The sequence below is a fragment of the Tenrec ecaudatus genome, unplaced genomic scaffold, assembly GCF_050624435.1.
Source record: "Tenrec ecaudatus isolate mTenEca1 unplaced genomic scaffold, mTenEca1.hap1 Scaffold_2308, whole genome shotgun sequence".
In the NCBI taxonomy this organism is placed as follows: Eukaryota; Metazoa; Chordata; class Mammalia; order Afrosoricida; family Tenrecidae; genus Tenrec; species Tenrec ecaudatus.
Window position 1 is genome coordinate 848 of NW_027458514.1, and position 17340 is coordinate 18187.

General features: G+C 41.3%; 1 long non-coding RNA gene across 6 annotated transcripts in view; it reads left to right on the top strand.

The window, feature by feature from the left end:
* Nucleotides 1-338: 338 nt before the first annotated feature.
* Nucleotides 339-17340, top strand: part of LOC142436356 (uncharacterized) — a 29043-nt gene continuing 12041 nt past the window's right edge. For 2 of the 6 annotated variants that reach the window (XR_012781902.1, XR_012781905.1), the window contains exons 1-3: nt 339-480; nt 5517-5628; nt 9329-9455. This is a non-coding gene — a long non-coding RNA (uncharacterized LOC142436356). Of the gene's footprint in view, nt 481-5516; nt 5629-6088; nt 6271-7317; nt 7453-9328; nt 9456-13421; nt 14512-17340 lie in introns of those variants that run through there. The other 4 variants (XR_012781904.1, XR_012781903.1, XR_012781906.1 and 1 more) reach the window with 4 other exon arrangements.

Genomic DNA, 17340 nt, shown 5'->3' on the forward strand with positions numbered 1-17340 from the left:
TGAGGTTCCGTTATGGGCTTTTAAAGAACATTCTTCATAAAATATTCCGTTCTTCAGTTAGATTGCTGGTGAAAAGAAGATATTTACCTTCAATGGAGCTTGAGAAATTTGAGGCCTTAAGTACTTCCACTTTGTGGATCCAAAGTTGATCATGATATTTGGGAAATTAGTAAAATTGCTCTGCAAAGATAGAGTGGACCCTTGTTTAATGCAAACCCTCAGCTTTGAGCAGGATTTTGATCCCAGGTGGTGGGGGTGGTCACTATTTAGCGCAAGAAGTACAGGCCAAGAAAGTGATATGCCTTTTTCAACATTGCCTCCTCTTCTGTTTCAGAACAAAGATTTGCCACAGAGAAATACAGTCCAGTCTAGGGAGCTAGAAATCTGGTACTAGTGTCTTGCACATTGAAGCATGACAAGGAAGGACTTCAACTTCTGACTGGGTCGTGAACCAAATCCATTCACCTGACTCCAAGCAGGGTGAGCATCCCTGGGGTTCCTGGGGTCAGCACTGGGCAGAGGAGTTTGAGGGGAAGCAGGAGGGATCTGAGCTTTCTGGGGTCTGAACCCAGGAAACACCAGTGTACAAGAACCCAGGCTGCCCCATTGGTCGGGGTCCGAGCAATTTGCGCATCTCCCGGAATGATAGAATTTGCTGATAATGTAACCATGTATAATTGTATTAGAACTTAAATTGTGAGCACTCCAATTTGCAAAAGGCGGGTGGCATAGTGGTTACAGATTGGACTGCTAACTGCAAGGTCAGCAGTTCAGAATTACAAGTCACCCCTGAGGAGAAAAACAAGGTTTCCAATCTTGGTAAGAGTTATAGTCTCCGAAATCCACAAGGGGCCATTCCACCTCCCTTTAAAGGGTCACTGTAACCAGAATCCACTCTGTGGCACTGAGTTGGGTTTAAGGTTTGCATTGCTGATGACAGTGACAACTCTGTCCATTTGCTGCCTCCCCAGTTTGATTAAGCCTCCATTGAATTCCTTTTGATAATTAGCCAAGAATGTAGATCATCTTACCCTTGCGGAAAATGCCTTACAAAATAGATTGCCTGCACTCCTCTCCATCCATCCCCCTCCAAGGGCCTGCCTAGATGTATCCTTGATGGAGCTCACCTAAGCGAGGACAGCACAGGGGCCATTGTTATGAGTCTGGCCTTGATTGCCTCAGTTTGAAGGCCCTGGACCAATCTTTTAAGTCTTTCTATCTAATAATGTGCATGTCCCAATTATGGTCCCATTCCTGCTGCTGCAGTCCCACCTGTATCTGATGTATTGCTTTGCCACCAATCATGATCTGTGACATGGCCTTTTGTTCTGTGTCCTATTTATCTAGGGTCTCGACTCTGAATCCTCAGTTGCATTTGAACTGCTAATGGCCTCCCTTATCCATATGATGTGTGTGCGTATCTTTTGTTGTCTCTTAAAGTTCAATAAATGCTCTCCTCAAATTATGTTTGACAAAGAAGTCACTTTTCCACCCTAACACACAATTTAGCATCATCAGTGCCTCAAGGTACAGTTCTCTGGGACAGCATCTTGACAGCCGTACCTGCAGGTGAGGTCAGGCCCTGCAACCCCCTGGCTTCTGTCCTAAATGTACAAAAATTACAAAGTTCTCTTAGTTCTGCGGATAAATTCTCTCTCTGCACCTTAGCCTTATACCAGACACACTTAGCTCTATGTGGGTTGGCAAATCTAGTTCCCCAGATAAGAACTCAAATGTACCCCTATTTCACCTCTAACCTCCTGCCCAAAGGCACTTAGCTCTCTTGTTCTGTGGTCTGGGAATGCCACTGCTCTGTCTCAGGCTCTTGGTTCTGCTGCCACCATGTCTCTGTTGCTGCTTCTTCCCTTCATGTCCACTCTTGTGTCACAGCTGCCTGTCTGCTGGATTGAAGAATTTCTGTGAAAGAATCTGGGATCTAAAGGCCCCTACTCCTGGTTCTTTTTTTTTTTTAAAGTCATTTTATTAGGGACTCATACAACTCCTAATACAATCCATACATATATCAATTGTGTAAAGCACATTTTTACATTTGTTGCCCTCATCATTCTCAAAACATTTGCTCTCCACCCAAGCCCCTGGCTTCAGGTCCTCAATTTTTCTTCTCCCTCCTCACTCCCTCCTCCCTCATGAACCCTTGATAATTTATAAATTGTTATTTTGTCATATATTTCTGTGTCCCATTTTTCTGTTGTATGTCCCCCAGGGAGGAGGTCACATGTAGATTCTTGAAATAGGTTCCACTTTTCCAACCCAACCTCACTGTGCCCTTCAAATATCACCACTCACACCACCAGTCCTGAGGGGATTATCTGCCATGGCTTCCCTGCATTTTCAGTTCCCATCTGCACCAGTGTACATCCCCTGGTCTAGTCAGACCTGCAAGTCAGGATTCAGACCATGACAGTTGGAGGGGGGGAGGAAGCACCCAGAAACTTGATCAAAGTTGTAATTTTCATCGTTGCTACATCACACCCTGACTGTTTCATCGCCTCCCCAAGACCCTTCTGTAAGGGAATGTCCAGTGGCCTACAAATGGGCTTTGGGTCTCCACTCCACACTCCCCCGCTGATTCACTATGGTAAGATTTTTTGTTCTGATGATGCCTGATACCTGATCCCTTGATACCTTGTGATTGCACAGGCTGGTATGCTTCTTCCATGTGGGCTTTGTTGCTTCTGAGCTAGATGGCCGCTTTTTTACCTTCAAGCCATTAAGATCCCAGATGCTATATCTTTTGATAGCTGAGCACCATCAACTTTCTTCACCACATTTGCTTATGCACAAATCTGTCTTCAGTGATCATATTATCGAGATGAGCGTGCAATGTAATGACTCTTCTCCATCTATCTTGATTGATAATTTGGCTTGGTAGCGTATTCTTGGGTTTGCATTGTTTTCCTTCAATTTTTTGAAAATGTTACTCCACTCTCTCTTCTTCATAGTTTCTGCTGATAGGTCTGATCATATTCTTATTTGGGAACCTTTATATATGATTGCTTGTTTTCCCCTAGCTGCTCTCATGATTTTCTCCTTTTCCTCAAAGTTGGATAATTTAACTATTATGTGCCTTGATGACTTCTTCTTGGGATCCAGTCTTGCTGGGATTCTTTCAGCTTCCTGAATGGTTGCCTTGTTTTAATTCACTAAGCTGGGGAAGCTTTCCTCCAAGAATTCTCTCACTACTGTTGCAGATGACTTCTTTGTTTTGTCTTCCTCCAGTAAGCCAATAATTCTAATGATGTACCGCTTCATAGCATCAGACTTAGTTCTTAAGTTTTCTTCAGCTTCTCTGATGATCTTATTAGATTTTTGTTCTCGTTTGTTGAAGTCTGCTTGGCTGTCCTCCAAGTCACTGATGCGGGCCTCTGATTCTTCCAGTTGCTTGTCGAGGTCCATGAGTGTGCTACTGGTTTTTGTTATCTCCTCCCTAAGCTCCTGTATTTCTCTTTGATTTATGGTTTTTACCTTTTCTATCATTTCATCATTTTTCTGTATTGTTTCCCTCATATCCCCTGACTCCAAGTAACATTCTGAAAATTTCTTTCTGTGGCAGCTCAATGTCTGCTTCCTCTATGCATGCATTATGTTCAGGACATCTTCTGGCTTTGCCTTTTGTTCCTCTCCTTTTTTTGTTGAGGTTTTTGGGGCTGATGGCTGCTTGTGTTGCGTTGTTTTAGATGAGCCAGGTGCCATTTTCCAGGGAGTCGAAGAGCACTGGCTCTCTCTGGGAGACTTTGAACTGCCTATAGCTTATTTCACTATGGAATTAACCTACCACTTTGTCCTCCTGTGGCTTCCCTCTCGGGGGAGTGACCCAGAAGGGTTGCCTGCTTTGGTGTTGCAGAGGTTGGGCAGAGGCTCCTGCAGTAACTTTTGTTGAGGAGTGTTGGCCGAGCTGCCTTATGCCCCACAGGCACAAAGGCTGGAAGGAGTTCCCCAGTCAGAAGTTGAGCAGAGTATCCCCTGTTGGGGGCCAGCAGGGATTTTTCCAGCCTGCTAACTACACAGGGTGGAGCTCACCTAGCTGCGTGTGGCTCAGGTGTAAATGCCCTAAGCTAAGGGAGTGGTCTGGAGGTTAGCAGTAGAGTGTGAGAGACCAAGAAAGAGGAAAAGAGGAGAAAAAAAAGTTAAAAAGCAAGCCAAATGTGCCCATGAGGGGCGGGGGAGGGGGAATATAGTGAAGAGATGGATAGAAAGCAACAATGTAGCTGAGCCCTTATCCAGGCCAGAGGAGCTGCAAGGGTTTAATCCTTGTTCGGAGGTGGTAGCAGCAAGCTGTGGCTGTGTTGAGAAAAGGCTGCTGCACAGCCCTCCAAGACTGATAGGGTGACAGAGAGGAGATGCAAAGGTCTAGTGCCTGCCCCAAGGCAGGTGGTGGCAAACTGTGGCTGTGTTGAGACCAAGCAGCCCTACAGGCTCCAAATGGTCCTGGCTCTGGCAGAGACAGTGGCGGGGCAAAGGTCAAGCCCCAGCCGGCCTCCACTGAAGTAAACCAAAAGCCCCCAGCCCCTCAAAACCCCATGGGTCTGTGCCTACTTGTCTTTATGATGCTCCTCCTGCATTCCAGCAGTGTTCAGTTATCTCTAAGTAACTCTCCTAGCTTGAATTCTGTGGAGTTCCTCTGGTGTTTGTTACTCCTTCGCCATCTTGCCGCAAGTCCCCCTGGTTCTTCTTTTTTGTTGGTAGTGAGATCCCAATTTCTGTCTCTGAAATAACTCAATTAGTTGTAACATGAATTCCAAAGTAACTAATCTGTAGGTTAGGTTTCAGACAGTTTATTTACATAACCACAAGGCACAACGGTACCAATGTATTGTTGGCCAAGCTGCCCGATTGTCTTATATGACAGCCCCAGTGGGTTTCCAAGACTGTAACTTTATAACGGAGTAAAAAGCCATGTCACTCATGCTTTCGAGGAGAAATTGGTGGTTTCCAATTGCTGACCTTGCAATTAGCAGCCTGACAGTAACCACTATGAGGGACAACTTTTCCTCGTTCACATTGGCAGGCGACAAACCCAGGTAAATAATTTGGAGAAAGTTAAGGGGGCATAGCTAGACTGTGTACTTGTATAGACCACCTGTCTGACTCAGTGATTCTCAACCTTCCTAATGCTGCGACCCTTTAATGCAGTTCCTCATGTTGTGGTGAAGCTCCAACCATAAAACTACTTTTGTTGCTACTTCATGACAGTAAGTTTACTACTGTTATGAATCAGGCAACCCCTGTGAAAGGGTCCTTCAACCCCCAAAAGGGTCTCAACCCATAGGTGGAGAACCACTGATCTAACTGCATTAGGTACTACAAATAATGGTATATTAAAAACATTATCTATATTGGGATTCAAAAGTGCACTCATTATTGGGGGATATATACTTCTTCATTTACATTTATATGTAATTTATATATGTATAGATATAAATTTCAATCTAATAAATGTTTATTATGGAGCCTTGTTTTTGACATGTGTTAAGTGTTGGACTTCTATCCTCAAGGTCAGAGGTATACACCCATTAGCATCCTGTCATGGCTTTAGAATCTTGGAAGCTCTGTACAGCAGTTCTCCTGTGTCCTATCTGCAGCTTATATGTCTAACTCTACTTGATGGTGAGTTTAAAAGTGTTTCTAAAGTTATTTTACAATTTATAGTTCTCCTATAAAATAATCTTTAGTTTATAATAGCTCTTTATATATCCCATGTAAAATGTTTCCAGATGCTTTAATTAACATAATCATCTTAAAGGTTCATTGATTTGTCATTCTCTTTGAGAGTCACACAGTAAGGAATTGGTAGTTTGTATGCTGTGGGGTAGGGATCCAACTCTTTGTTTATTTTTTTATATTTATATTTGATTGCCCAATCTCTATTTGTTATAAAATAATCTTTTATTCACATGTGTGAACATTATGAGTTTTAGATTTTATTGCTCATGGTATAAGCATGTTTCCCATTACTCAGTAAGGACACCGTTAACAGTATTGGGGACTTTGGGTGTTTAGAAGAAGGAAAGAGCAGTAACAGCACCTGGACCTATTGGTTATGTGTTACACTGTATTCTCCCATCAGCCTGCCGATGGTGCATCACCAGCAGCTTAGAGGAAGGAGGAAGAGTGCCTTGTATTATTACTTTTGGGATTTCCTCACGAGAGATTGAAATTTGTGAGCATCATTAGAGCTGATCCAGATAAGACAGAGCATCCCAGTTGCCTGTAGTGTCCTAAGGACCAAAGAAAATGGCCAAGGCTCAGGTGCTTCTGATGTGTTTTATCCTTTTCTGTATTTTCTACTGGAATTGTAGGAGCCTGAATAATACTGATTCAGTTCATTGGAAAAGCAGAAATTTGAAATAGTAGAACTTAGAGCTAAACTTTTACTCTGATTTCAACATTTGGCTGGAGAAGATTAGGAATATATTGATCATAGGATTAACAATAAACTATTGACATTGAACATAATATAGCACTGAGGATTCTTTGGATAACATCTTCCAGCTCATAATTTATTATTCTATGGCCAGCATATCTTTCAAATTATATGCTATACATGGTTTTTAAGGAGAAATAAAATCACTTCTTTAGGAGAGTTCAGTAGTCCATGGGATTTTTGTTTGAGTAACTTTCTTTAATGCTTATTTCTGAAGGTGATATGTTAAATACTCTCCCACTCAGCAGCATTCTCATCAATGCATCTAAAATGGGTCTTGTTGCATTAGTGGTTTAAAAATGAGACAGCATCTCACCTCCTCTAACTAGAGATGCAGGAGAGAGAATTAACTGTCAACATCAGCTCTGATTCATATGAGGCAGAGCTTAGACAGACCTGTACCCTCCAATGGTTTTCCAGTCTGACACCAGTATCTTTGCCACACTCCTCTCCTACTCAGCTTATTCTTTTTTTTTTTTTTTGCAGTGGCCATGGACTAATTACAGTCCAGAGTCACAGGTACAAGTTTTACTCAGTAACAGAGTATAATTTGGTATCAGAATTAGTAGGCTACACATTGACTTTCATATTAAAGAACCATGTAGGCACATTTGCTCTTCTTCAGGGAAGGCCTGTTTTCCCTGTCCCCTATCAGACATTTTTCCTTCTAAAGATAGGCTCATTTCTTAGTTCCATCTTTATATGGTCCTCTCAACTACTTTTGAATATCCTCTTCTTGATCTTGCCTGCCTGTCCCACTTTCTTGGCTGAAAAGCCCTTTCTGGACCTGACACCATTGGCTCTGTCACTCTGTCCCTTCTGCCCTGGTCATTGTCTCCATTGGTGCAGCTCTTGACCCATGAATAGTACAGTTCATTTTGCAGGAGCAGCAGTAGACCCATCCCTATGTGGTAGAGGTTCAAGATGGTCCATGATTTGCTCAGCAACATCTCACAAAACTCAAAAGTCATCAAGTAAATAAATCGCTCTTCAAGATGTGGAAGCTGGTGAGTTCCAGATCTATATAAAGGTCAGGAATCAGTCTGTAGGTTTTTCCTCATTGATTTGTTTATAAATGCTGATGAACCAGATCATCAGGTCAGACCACAGTCCACTGCCTCACAAAGAGAAGTTGTTGAATCTCGTCAGCTAATAGGTTGCAGGGGCTGAGGAACCCAAATTGGAAGGTCAGACAGCAAGCTAATGGCTCATAGAGTGGAGGAAGCTCTCAAGTCAGGTCACACAGGCAGCTCATAGTTGCCATTCAAGGAAATGCCACATTAATTTTTTGGAAGCTGCAAATCCCTAATCCATGGGTTCATTCTGAACTGTGTGGCTGCAGGGGCTAATAAACCCAAATCAACAGCTCAGATGACAGGATAATGCCTCACTGTCTCCTCTCAAACCATGCCTGCAGGCAGTTCTCTCTCTCCCTCTTAATATGTTGGCTTCTTGGGCCAACCCAGCATCTTCCCTGCCTAGGCAAGATTAGGAAGGCTCCAGAGATCCACCCAGCAGAATTAGGCTGGGGGCGCCTTGGAGAGCATGTGGTGAAAGATGGCAAGTTCAAGAGGACCTTGCAATTAAAGTTAAGATAATTCACTCCAAAGGTGGCTGAGGAGAATTTGTCCTAAGGTTGTCAAGAGGAGCTTGTCCTAAGGTGGCCTTTAAGAGCTTAGAAAGTTGTTCTGCACTCAGTAAGGGAGATAATGTCTATGAACATTCTGATCTTGGTTCTGACTTATAGCTTCTTGTTCCTGATCCCGAGTTGTACCTTGTTCATTAATAGACCACTTTGATCTATTGAGTGTTGTGTGACCACAGCAACAGATTATCAAACCCAGAAGTGAGACAGAGTGGTGTGGAAGGATTGACTTGTTTTAGAGTTGACAAAAAGTGTTGGAGAGTTGAGGTATGTTTGACCTCCCCCATCTGCACTGTTCCCAGTACTTATTGCCACTGAAGGTACCGAGCCTCTAATAATGGTGATGCTGGTAGAAACCCTAATGCCATTTGATAACAAATAGGTCTTTATCTACCTTGTGTGATTATAAAGCTGAGCTATTTCTAGAACATTCAGATAATGTCACTGGAACTCAAAATTCTAATGTTAAGAGTGGGTGCATTATTTTCAGGCACTGGGGTCCCCAACACTCCAAAAGTGATCCTCAGGAGTGACATTGCAATTGTGAAAATATTAAAAGACAGAGAGCAGACAGCTGGACACAGGGGCTCTCTTCCCATGTCAGGCCTGAGAGAGTGAATATATTTTCCAGTGGGTATATATAATGGAGCTTACAGGTCTTTCCATAAGGCGTTCGTGTCATGCAGTTAGCATGTACATAGTTAATGGGTCATATCATAAGCGGGTAAAATTCTAAACAAGCAAGATGCTGAGTTACCATCTTGACCTAGTGTTAGTTGACTTCAAACCGGCCCTGTGCCCTCCCCAGGTGTTTGCTACATTTATGTTGGGCTGGCTCTAGAACCTGATTGCTCAGATATACAGATAACCTTCAGGCATAGTGAAGTAGCCAGGTACAGAAATGATTCCTCTACTATGGGAGCTCCTTTAAGCCTGCTCCTTAATGTGGAGCTAGCTATTGTGGGGGCACAGTATTTGACCTGGAGAATGTATTTGAAAACATTTATTTCTCAGAACACTGGAGATCTTTCTAAAATTAGGGCTAGTTTTCTCGGCTGATGGTCGTGAATGTAGAAATAAGGTAAAATATTTTGTACCAAGTCCTCAGTTAATGACGCATTATGGAATGAACTACCACAATAGTTTTTATTATTGTTTTCCTTTTTTTACTGTAAGATATATTTTTTTTAAATCTTCAAATGGAAAATACTTCATTAAGTAGACCCCTCTTACTACAGGAACCACTGACATTCAACGATGTGGCTGTAAAGTTCACCCGGAAGGAATTGTAGCTCCTGAACTCTGCTCAGAAAACCCTATATCAGGATGTGATGTTGGAGAACTATCACAACCTGGTTTCCATTGGTGAGGAGAATTCTCAAGTCATTGACCTCGTCACTGGCTTTTCCTGTCTTATATGTTAAAAACTTTGCGGTGTTTGTGGTATTCTCAAAGAGGTAGATTCTCATTGCATTTTCTCATCCTAGGTTAGTGGGTTAGGTCTTCTACCCTTGAAAGAATGCTATTTACTTTGTTCCTTTGAACATTATTTTTCTAGAAATACAAAACTGCAGTCTTTACAAACTTTACGTTAATTTTGGTGTGTCCAAGATTCTGTAATTTCCCTTAAACAGGTTATCTAATTGTCACCCCAGAAGCTTTCTCTCAATTGGAACAAGAGAACTGTGTTTGGTATTAGAAGCAAGCTATAGTGGAATTTTCTCAGATGCATGGTCAAAACACCTTAAGGGGAATTGGCTGGGGTAGTTGATTGAACAGGGAGAAGGCCTCATATCTATGAAAGGTGTCAGAAAATGCATAAAAGTGTGTGCTACTTTGTATGTGAGAGTTCACTTGTCCAAGATGTTGAGGGAAGTACACCTGTAGCTCTTATGAGATTAGATTTCCATTTTCTTGTTTTACACTAAGTGTGTTTGCTTCCATAATTTTCTTTAACATTCTGAAATTTTCCCTTCTTTTATGTTTCCACTTTACTATGAAAATCTGTCTTGCACGCTTCTCTCCAAACAGAGAACTCTGAATTAGTAACTGTCCTCTGAATACAGCACATTCCTCCCCTACTGAGTAAGAATGGATATCCATTTGCAGTATGCAGCACCATCTTGCATCTTGAGCTCCCACCATAAACGGGTCTCCTTTGTGCTTCCTTAGCTTCCCCCCTTGGAGTTTCTCTAAAGATTTGGTGTCCATATTCTCATTTGGTGTCCTGTTCCTTTAAAGTTTTCTTCATGCAGGTGATGTCAGTTCTTTCTGTTTTCTTAGAGAGATGGTCAATTTGCCTTCTCTGTTGGAATTCTTTAACAGACATATTTCCCCATATTTTACTCCTTTTGGTGAAATATATTTATGACTTCTGTTGTTTCCAGGTATCTAAAATCATCTTCCTAGCAAGAAAATTATCAGCTTAAAGTATACTTTAGCACTGTACCTTACATTTTTTTCTACCTGTAAGATTTTTTTAAGTTGTCTGTTCCTCCAATAATTTTTGTAAGTGGAAAGGGCATGTTTTTTTTTAATTAAGCAATGTCTGCTATATATTTCTTACTATGTAGTGTCCCTTCCTTAGGCCCACCCCTTCTTAACAGGTCCAATACACGAAAGATGACTGTTGCTGCTTCTAAAGAACATTTTTGCAGTATATTCCAATAGGTTTTATTGCTGTTATTCAAACAATGCATAGTACATTCAATATTGCTCTCTTTTCTTTTCTGTCTCTTGAGTAGCCTTTTGGTTTCCATGTGTAAGTTGCCTTTCATGTCATCCCACATCTCATCTGGTCTCTGTCATTAGTCTTCAGTCAGACTTTTATTCCTCATGTTTATTCTTTACATAGTCTCTAAGCTGTGCTCTAGCTACTTTGGCTAGCTTCTACTTGGATTTGAGCAATTTATGATCTGTTCCACAGTTAACCCCTGGGCGTGTTTTGACTTATAAGCTTCTCCACCATTTCTTTCTGTAGATGTGGTTGATTTGATTTTCATTTGTTCCATTCCGGAAAATCCATATGTGTAGTTTCCATTTCTGGTGTTTAATAAGGAATTTGCTATGAATTCATCATTAGTCTCAAAATGTTATCAGTGAACCTGTGTGTCATTTCTGTTACTAAGGTCACATTTTCCAACTACTGCTACTTTCCCCAAATTTTACACTTATCAGTGTGTATGATTGTTTGGTTGATCAATGTCAGGCTGAAAAATTCATGTGAAAATTTCAATATATATTTTTAAATATTTTATTGGGAGCTCTTATAGATATCATAACTTCCCATAGTTCAATTACATGGAGCAGTCCTGTACAATAGCTACCACAGTTTGAAAACTTTTTCTTCTTTAATTCCTTGATATCAGCTCTCCTTTATCCCTTCTCCCCTCAATTTCATTATTGTGGTGGTAAACAGAACCTGGATGAAAGTGTGAGCAGCAGCCTTATATCTGTACTCCTGACCACAGGGCTTGGAAGACCAGTTCTAGTGTTGGAAGAAAACCCCCACAAGTCCCAAAGCTAGAACTGCTAATGAGCAATCTCCAGACAGAGATTTCCCCCCAACTGCCCTCCAGGAAGATGTTAGTATACAGCTGCTACAGGTGCCTGACTTCTTGCTTCTCAGCTGAAAGATGCCTAGCTTTGAAAGCAATCAGGTTCCCTTTGTTGCTGTCACTTAAGGAATCAATTATCTCTTTCTCTCTTAAATGCCCACTGGATGGGTCCTAAAGGACTGGTGTGTAATTGAAGGGCAGAAATAAAAAGGCTTTGCATTCTTTCACCAATTTATATAATCTCAGGGCATGCAGCTCCCCCGCCTCCCACACAAACACAGGCAGACACCTAGCTACCTAACAAGGTAGGCAGGATCTTTAGCCTCGGGATCCCTGAAATAATTGGATGAGCAACTTAAGACCAGTGCTGAGGGTAGGTGGAGTGGAGTAATTGTCTCCTGAGCGGGGAGAACAATAACAACAACATGTCTGCTCTTGTCGTTAAAGCTGCTGGCAGATAGTAATTAGCCATGCGCTTGTATGAGGTATCATTAAGGTGGCACTACAATGAAAGGATAGTGTGGCGATGATATTTAACTAAGAGTATGTGACTGGGACTCTTCTCCAACTTTGTGAATGCTTCTATGTTTGCTTTAATTGGTGCACAAAACTGAATAACACTTGTACTAACTGGTCTTGCTTGCAGGCATATGAATATTAGCCTACCACTGACAAAATTATACATCAGGGAAGATATTGCAGTGTGCTTTTGGATAATGAATATGATGCCAATCTTCTTGAATTTGTCGATCTCAGCCTTATAAACCACTTGATTATCTAATTAAAAATAGCCAGTACCAGTCTATTAAAGTTGAATAATGCATACACTATCAATTTTTACCATTCCATTTTGTTTTGACAACTTGCAATTTTTCATGACAATATTGCATGTATGCCATTTTCCATTTACTAGAGGATATTAGCAGCTATTTTTTCTCATTTTCAGTCATGCCATGTCAAGCACTGAAGGTCCCCAAAGCTTTTCCTCCATCTACATCATTATGGTTGACTGTACTTTGAGGATTTAGTACTTGTTCAGTGTTATTTCATTGCCATTAAACCTGAGGGGTTCATGTTCCAGAAGTCGATCATCAGATCTTCCTCCCAGTCCCTATTTCTGGAGAATCCACTAAGACCTGTGCACCATGGGTGGTCCTGCTTGTATTTGAAACACTGGGTGGCAGTGCTTCTGGCATCACAGCAACCTGCACGCCACCACAGGACAGCACTGTAAGAGGAGTGCTGTGAGCTAAAATACAGGCTCCACAAACATAAGGAATGTGTTTCTGTACCATAATCCCTTTCATATATACCTGTAAAAATGGTTTTCTCCCAAGTAGAATATTCGCCATGTTTCGCATTCCCAACTTTATCTAGCACTTAGTTGTCTTTCAGTAAAGATTGATTAAATGAATACATTTAACCTCTACCAAATGGAATTAGCAAGTCATATCACTCCGGTGGTCTATTGGTCTCATGTCTTCCTTCTGTTATGTTTGTTGTATGTATTCATGTACCTCTTTAAGCAAATATCAAACCTGTGTCCATTTATCACTTTCATATCCAACCTGATTTCTATAGTAACTATTTTTACCATTTGAATTGTTTACATGATTGTATTTCGTCCAATGGGCAATAAACATTAAGCATAGTGTTTTATTTATAGTCATAAAAGAGGGTTGTCACTAAAGATCTACTTTATATCAATGTGTATTTTATGGGGTCCATTGAAAACCAAGATATTTAAAAGAGTCAATGTTGTGTTCTTTTATAGAAATCCAGAAAGATGATGATCATTTGCTTGAGCACTTGCAATGTGAAAGATGCATTGACAGAATGGAATGGTGCTACAAATGTAATACATATTCTCAGCATAAAAATAATTTTCCTCCAAAGGAAACTTATGAGATGTTTGGATTACATGAAAAAAATGTAAAATCAGATTTAATCATTCTGGAATTAAATCAGAACAGAAGCAACAAAATACAGAAGATGAGAAAACTTTTCTCCACAGTGAACAAGAGCAATTTAATACTGAAATGAAATTCCCTGAGTGTGAACCACCCAGGTTCATGAAGTCACAGTGCATTCAGCATCAGGAGTCTGATGAAATTGAGAAACTACACACAGGCGATAAATGTGGAACAACCTTCATTGAAGACTCTGTGTTCTATGAACACCAGATTATTGGTATACTAGATAAGACCTACGAATGCAGTCAGTGTGGGCAAATATTCAAGAAAATGTTCAAACTCAATGAACATTATCAAAAAAGTCATGAAGGACAAAAGCTAGGAAAATGCTTGCAATGTGGGAAAAATTTTCACAGTGTATCATACCTCAACGGACATCAGGAACCTCATGTGGCAGGAATGTCCTATGTATGCAGTGAATGTGGGAAAGGCTTCACTAGGAAGAGTGATCTCACTGCTCATCAGTAAACTCATACTGGAGAGAAACCCCACATATGTGGTGAATATGGAAAAGCCTTTATCAGGAAGACTCTTCTCACTGTTCATCAGCGAACTCATACTGGAGAGAAACCCCATGTATGTGGTGAATATGGCAAAGGCTTTAGCCAGAAGAGTAAATTTACTGTTTATCAGCGAACTCATACTGGTGAGAAATCCTATGTATGTGGTCAATGTGGAAAAACCTTTCTCACGAAGAATGTTCTCACCGTTCATCAGTGAACCCATACTGGAGAGAAACCCCATGTATGTGGTGAATGTGGAAAAGCCTTTATTCGGAAGCATGCTCTCACTGTTCATCAGCGAACTCATACTGGAGAGAAACCCCATGTGTGTAGTCAATGTGGAAAAGCTTTTATCAGAAAGAGTAAAGTTACTGTTCATCAGCGAACTCATACTGGAGAAAACCCCCATGTATGTGGTGAATGTGGAAAAGGCTTTATCCAGAAGACTGCTCTCACTATTAATCAGCAAACTCATAGTGGAGAGAAACCACATAAATGTAGTGAATGTGGCAAAAGCTTCATTCGTAAAGGAAATCTCAAAACTCATATAAAAATTCACAGGAGTAAAACCCTATATATGTGGCAAAGGCTTTATCCAGAAGATTTCTCTCACTGTTCATCAGCTAATTCACACTCGGGAGAAACCCCATGTATGTCATGAATGTGGAAAAGCCTTTATCTGGATGGCTTCTCTTACTGTTCATCAGTGAACTCATACTGGAGAGAAACCCCATATATGTGATGAATGTGGAAAAGCTTTCAGCCAGACACAATGCCTTACAGCACATCAGAGATTTGACAAAAGGAAAAAAGCCCTTTGCATGAATTAAATGTGGAACATCTTATATGTGGACATCAGATCTCGTTAATCATGAGAAATTTTCAACAAGAAAAACTTTCATTGGAGTTAGTGTAACAAAGCTTTCAAAACAAAGGAAGAGGTGCTGGAGTTTGGCCTGGGCCAAGTGTGTGAACGGACAGTTGTGACTTACCATATGGGTACCCGTGTTCTGTGTTGCTGTCCCTCTACTGACATGGCCCACCATCTTGGCGACAGATGACCTTCCAGACTTCCACAGAGTGCATGTTCTTCCTCAGATGCATGAAGGTTCCCTAGACTATACACGGTAGTCCCTGGAGAAGTGCTGACAAGGTGGGGAAACCACAGCTTCTGAGAGGAAAGCCTCACTGCCTTCATTCCCTTGTCTCTGCTGAAACTGAGTTTGTGTCTGGGCTCACACTGAGTTCCCATCACTGTGTAACTTGCACAGTAATACATGGCCGTGACGTCAGGATTCACAGAGCTCAGTTTTAAATTAACCTGGTTCTGGGATGTATCCCTGGTGATGCTGACTCAGTACTGGAGAGCTAGATTATAGTTTGTGCCCCCCATTCTCCCATATTATCCCAATCCACTCCAGATCCTTTCCTGGAGCCCGGTGGACCCAGGTCACATGATAGCTGGTTAAAGACAATCTAGAGACCGCACAAGTGAGAGATAGGGTCTGTGAGGGCCTCACTAGTCCAGGGCCTGACTCTTGTACCTGCACCTGGGCCTATACAGCTGGGGATAGAGAGAAACCCAGTGAGTCATGTGCCCCGATTCTTCACTCCCAGACTTCATGTCTGACTCCCTGAACCACTCACCACCCTGAGTTGCCAGAAAGAGGAAAACCCACACATGCTTCATGTTCATGTGGATAAGATTCGTGACACCCAGAAAATGCTCTCCAGGTGAGAAGGAATATGAATTTAAGTCCTTGCATGTTGTGGTTTTATTTGGGTTCTTGTCAGGCATTTGCGTGTGGGAGGTGCATGGTATGTAAAGGTGGAAAGGGCTGAATGGGGCCCCTGCCTCTGGGACTCACACTAGAAAAGTGATGCTGGTGGAGTCCTTGAGAGAACACAGCCCTCTCTTTGAGGTCTTCACTCTACCAATCATGCGGACATCTGTGCAGATTTTAAGTTTAATGTAGCTTTACATCTATTACCATCAGAAGTACACAGATGATCTGGTGAAATTAAAGACAATCTCTATGCTTACCATGCAATGGAATCAAGACTAGGCCTACCTGAATCTTTTCATTCCTTTGACCACGTAGGGAAACAAGTATATGTCTCCCTAAAACTCCTTTCCCCTATAACATTTCAGAATATTTGGGAAAGGATAAAATATACTGCGTTATAGTCCATGTTTAATATTGGAAAAAAAGTGTTTCCTACCAACAAGGTTATTTGTGGGGAAACAGGAACCCACAGAAGTCTTAAGAAGGTCATATTTCTTCCCATGGATTAGTACCCTCTGTGGGTGATGGGTATTCTGAGCCCCCTGCTGACAGCAACCCATCACATACAGGAGAGGTGTTTCCTGGGCTTACACAGTCTTCCAACTTCTGTGGGGCACACAGTAACATTTTCTCTGGTCATAAGCATTCAGATTGTTGGTCAGGAGTGTTACCTGGAGTTGTCTCTGCAGATTTCCAAACACGGGCACTGGAGCTACCATAGTGGTCAGCACAGCAGCTCTAACTGCAGTCTGTATCCAGGCTCCTGTGGGGCCTAAGCACCCCTGCAAGTCAACTTTCTCCCTGAGGTTATTTTTACCTCTGGTCCCTCAGTGGGAAAAGCTTTAGAGGTAGAGAGTGCTACAAGTTGCAAACACTGTGAGCTGGATACAGTGAAAGGAAGTATGATCTACAGACATAGCTCTTTATACAGATTTTGATATTGAGATGTACGCCACAAAAAATACTGGTAAAGAAAATCTGGCTCAAAGACAAAGATATTCTACAGGATTTAGGCTGCCTTCTTTACAGAGGAACGGGGAAGTATTTAAATCAGGCTTCTATTCAAAATAATTGAAACTGGAACGTTTTAGTTAATTATTTGATGTTAAGGGGAAAGTTTCTAGTCAGAATTATTTTGGGGGTGGTTTTCTGTTATGTTTGATGGGAAATTTTGCAGATGTTTTTAATTGTTGAAAACAATACTCTAATGCCACTGAACTACACCTGAGAAGAATGTTGCAAATAGTATTTTGTTGCATGTTTCATGAGAAAAATATGTTCCAATACATGACAGAAAGTTTTGCACACATAGCTGCAAACGGACAGAAATTCTTGCCAGTACAATATTTCAAAAACTTTAAAATATTGAACAGGAAAGGGATTGTGATATAAACCAATAACTGAATTTACAATAAAAAATTTCATAATGA